Genomic DNA, 4,998 nt, shown 5'->3' with positions numbered 1-4,998 from the left:
CACTATCCATGGGTTTGCCATCATGAGACCAGTTCAGGGGCATTTGACATTTATTTTCAACTGGCTTTTATCATACTCCTGAGAATTTTTTTTTTTCAAATCTCAAGCTTGAAGTCAAAGACGGTTCCTTTTGTTTTTATTTTTTAAATGATATGCAATCACTGGTATATGTTATAAATAACAGGTTGATACTATTTCAGCTATTTCCCATAAGTGTGCACAGGTGTTTACTGGAAATGCTACCTCTTTTTCACAGATAAGTGAATCATAGTAGCTTAGTGCAATTCCAGATCCTCCTCTATCCTTTGCAGGTGGATTTGCTGTGTTGTTGCCAGGTAGAAATGAAAACAGGCTCCCGTCACTTGTATTTTAGAAATCTGTGGGCTTTTCCTTTGACCACCTCGTAACTAATATCTCAGGGAAGTGCTAACTGTGATCTCTTAATGCTACAGGGGCTGTATTGTCCTCTTGCCATAATGCCCAGAATTCAGAATGTATGTGGTCCCTACTTTGAATTTCTGGATCTAAGTCCCAGTCTTGAATCTCCTGAACTACATCTTCCTAGGTCTTTACATTTGGCTAGTAATTAGATTTTTCAGCTTTATACCAGTTAACTTTAGAACTGTCAGCTGCTTTTCCAGGAGTCTCAGCTTGTCCGATTTCATGCTGTATTAATCATGACTATGGCAGTGACAAGTGCCCAAATTCCAAAATAAACTCACTTAAGCAAAAGTAAAGGGGAAACAGTGGTTTCACATTGTGGTCAGCATGAAATAACCTAATGTATTTTAAATACTTACAAGAGTACTGGATATAAACAAAGTGATATCACCATTATCAAAAATAAAACTCTGTGTATTAACACATTGCCTTCATTACCCTCACTAAGCATATATTATGTGTCTGCTGTGGGCTTCAGGACTTTACAGGAAAAGAGAGAGAGAGAGAGAGAGAGAGAGAGAGAGAGAGAGAGAGAGGAGGCAAGATTTTCTAGTATTATGAGACTTGCAACCTAACAATGGAAGTTAAACATTCTACTGTATATAATATATTGCATGAGGTCAAAATATAAAGTATTGAAAAATATGAATTTAGTCATAAATGTACACCTTCTCTTAGAGTATAATAATTTAGAGCAAAAGATGTTTTTAAAAATGTTAAAAGTTTCCATTGTTTTATAAAATGCAAGATTTTTTTATATTAAGTATAATTTATTATCAAATTGGTTTCCATACAACACCCAGTGCTCATCCCAGCAGGTGCCCTCCTCAATGCCCATCACCCACTTTCCCCTCTCCCCCACCCCCATCAACCCTCAGTTTGTTCTCAGTATTTAAGAGTCTCTTATGGTTTGCCTCCTTCCCTCTCTGTAACTTTTTTTCCCCTTTCCCTCCCCCATGGTCTTCTGTTAAGTTTCTCAGGATCCACATAGGAGTGAAAACATATGGTATCTGTCTTTCTCTGTATGACTTATTTCACTTAGCATAACACTCTCCAGTTCCATCCATGTTGCTGCAAATGGCCAGATTTCATTCTTTCTCATTGCCAAGTAGTATTCCACTGTATATATAAACCACGATTTCTTTATCCATTCATCAGTTGATGGACATTTAGGCTCTTCCCATAATTTGGTTATTGTTGAAAGTGCTGCTGTAAACATTGGGGTACAAGTGCCCCTATACATCAGCACTCCTGTATCCCTTGGGTAAATTCCTAGCAGTTATTAAATTCTTTTAATAAAGATTAAAATCTTTTAATTTTTTAAGGAACCTCCACACTGTTTTCCTGAGTGGCTGCACCAGTTTGCATTCCCACCAACAGTGCAAGAGGGTTCCCATTTCTCCACATCCTCGCCAGCATCTATAGTCTCCTGATTTGTTCATTTTAGCCACTCTGACTGGCGTGAGGTGGTATATAAAAATGTGGAAGCTTCACGAATTTGCGTGTCATCTGTGCTAATCTTCTCTGCATCGTTCCAATTTTAGTATCTGTGCTGCCGGAGGGAGGACAAATGCAAGATATTTTTATCACTATTAAAATGTAGCCTTAACATCCCATTTCAAAAGAAGAGACTTAAGATCAACAAAATTGAGTGGTCAACACTAACTAAATCAGTAGCAGGCTGAAGACTGAAATCTCATTTGGCTAATTCCCAGATAGTATTCCTTCAGCTAAAATTTTGCGAAAATGCAGGAACTACACAGAGTTAGTAGAGTGAAGATGAATTAAATTAGAGAAAAGTGGAGTTTCATTTCATATCCTTAGAGAGAGAGGCATGATTAAGGTGAAGGAATAAGTGTATAACCTTATCTATGATGGCTCTTAACCTTAATTTTAAACTTAAAAATACATGAATCAAAATGATGTTGCTAATTTCTTAGGCTGGATTTTCTTCCACTATATTCACACAACCATAATTTGTTTTCACTGAACTGGTAAATATTGAATCTTTACTTATCCTGTAACTTTCCTTAGGAGGTTATGGATAGAGTCCATTTTCCCTTGAAAGTCTCATTCCTTCAACTGTACTCAAACCTCAGGCTCACTTTCCTTTTCAAAGACATTGTGTCCACCTTTTCACTCTTTACTTCATCAATATCTTTCTAAATCATTTGCATCAGCATGCAAATCTATTCTGTCTTTTAAAAAGACTTCCTTTGAACTTATGTGCCTTTCCAACTTTTGTATTTTGTCTCTCCCTTCAACAGCAAACTGTCTCAAACATGTCGTCTGTGGTCATTATTCTTTCTCTCTATCCCTCCTTTTTTTTACTTTTCACTAGTCCCTTGACCTCCTTTGCCATTGCTCATGCCAAGGTCATCAGTGAAGTGACCTCTAAGGGTTGACACATCCAGAGCTCACTCTTATAGGCCCAGTTTACTAGATGCTTTAATGAAATCAAATATTGCTGACCTTACTTGATACACTTTACTTATTGTGACAGATTATATTTTCCAAAGATGACTGCATTAATATTTCTCATATGCTGTTCCAACAAAGCGGCATTGAGAGAGATACTCTGTATTTCCTCACTTCTGTTGAGAAATAGGGTCTATGTTTCTTCTCCTTAAACTTCAATGGACCTTCGAAAGAGTGTTGACCAATAAAATGTGGTGGACTTAGTGTTGCAAGGCGTGTGAGGCTACATAAGAAAAGGTGATGTGGCTTTCACCTTGCTCTCTCTCTTGTGACACTCACTGGGAATCCTGAGCTGCTGTGTAAGAAGTCTGCTACCCTGAAGCCATTCTGGAGTGATCACATGAAGTTGCTACAGATGACAGAGAAAGATGCTCTAGGAAGCCCAGGTATTCCAGTTCCCAACTGTGAATCTTTACGGTACAGACACAAGACACATGAGTGAGGAAACAAGCGTTCACATGATTTTAGCTTGTTGCCCCACACTTCCCCAGCTGATATTTAGTAAAATGAGAAATGGAGTAGAGTTCTGCTCAGGTAGCTGATTTATAGAAAATAAAATATGATTAGCGGCCTAAGTTTGGGAGTATTTTTATTACACAGCCATAGTAATTGAAACACTTGTTTTGACTTCTACAATAATAGGTGGTCTGGATTTCTCCACTTTCACTCATTGCTCCCTCTAATTCTCTTTCATTGGCTCTTATTTCCATGATTGGCATTCTAATTAGAGCACTCAAAGCTCTTGGCATGCCCATTATTTTCTATATACACTATCTAAATTACTTTATTTCATCATAGCCCATTTGTATGTGGATGGTTTCTTCCCCATCACATTGCATTTCTATGTCTGATGTCTCCTCTGGATCCTCTAAATTCTAAGCATATATATGAAATCGTCCCCTTAACATCAACACTGAGATATTTTTTTAAATTTTTTTAATGTTTATTTTTGAGAGAGAGAGACAGACAGAGTGCGAGTAGAAGAGGTGCAGAGAGAGAGAGGAAGACACAGAAGTTCAAGCAGGCTCCAGGCTCTGAGCTGTCAGCACAGAGCCCAATACGGGGCTTGAACTCACAGAGTGTGAGATCATGACCTGATCACAGAGTGTGAGATCATGACCTGAGCCGAAGTCAGTCGCCCAACCCACTGAGCCACCCTGGCACCCCAACACTGAGATATTTAATAACAATTCACACTTAACACATACAAAGTTGAGCCCTTGATCTTTTGTCCCTGTGAAACAGAAAATAAAATTTCCTCATTCCCTAGTCTTCCTTATTTCACTAAATATGATTACAATGTATACAATTTTTCAAGCACAAAATTCAAAAGTAAATTTTGATTCTCTCTTTTTCTTAACGACCACATCTAATCTATTTCCATTGAGTATACCTCTATAATGGATCTCCAAACTTTTCTTCATTTCCACCTCTTCCCACTGCAAGCTGTCATCATATCTTTTTTAAACTATGGAAATACATCTTTAATAGTTTCCTTTCTTCCAGTCTTACTACACCATAGCCTATCTTCCTAACATTAGCCAGATTGGTCTTTTTCCACAAAAAATCAGATCACATTACTTATCTGACTCAAAGCCACTCAATGTCTTCTCATATGGGCAAATTTTATTTTCTAAAGATGGCCCCCACATTTTGCTCTTCTAATGTGACTTGATACTTGTACCACTTAAAGGTGAAAGTCTAGGGGCGCCTGGGTGGTTCAGTCATTTAAGCATGCAACTTCGGCTCAGGTCATGATCCTGCAGTTTGTGAATTCAAGCCCCACATTGGGCTCTGTGCTGACAGCTCAGAGTTTGAAGCCTGCTTCAAATTCTGTGTCTCCTTCTGTCTTCATTCCTCCCCCTCTTTCACTCTGTCTCTCTGTCTCTCAAAAATAAACATTAAAATTTTTTTTTAAATTTTTTAACGTTTATTCATTTTTGAGAGACAGAGAGACAGAGCATGAGCAGGGGAGGGGTGGAGAGAGGGAGACGCAGAATCTGAAGCAGGCTCCAGGCTCTGAGCTGTCAGCACAGAGTCCGATGGGGGGCTCGAACTCACGAACTGTGACATCATGAC

General features: G+C 38.5%; 1 pseudogene; it reads right to left on the bottom strand.

The window, feature by feature from the left end:
• Nucleotides 1–1,915: 1,915 nt before the first annotated feature.
• On the bottom strand, nucleotides 1,916–2,009 carry LOC128777478 (U6 spliceosomal RNA; annotated as a pseudogene).
• Between the last annotated feature and the right edge of the window lie 2,989 nt (nucleotides 2,010–4,998).

This window comes from Panthera pardus, unplaced genomic scaffold, assembly GCF_024362965.1.
Source record: "Panthera pardus isolate Hobbes unplaced genomic scaffold, ASM2436296v1 HiC_scaffold_16, whole genome shotgun sequence".
Classification (NCBI taxonomy): domain Eukaryota; kingdom Metazoa; phylum Chordata; class Mammalia; order Carnivora; family Felidae; genus Panthera; species Panthera pardus.
The sequence above is the reverse complement of the archived record's forward strand: the minus strand, read 5'-3'. Positions and strand labels throughout refer to the sequence as shown.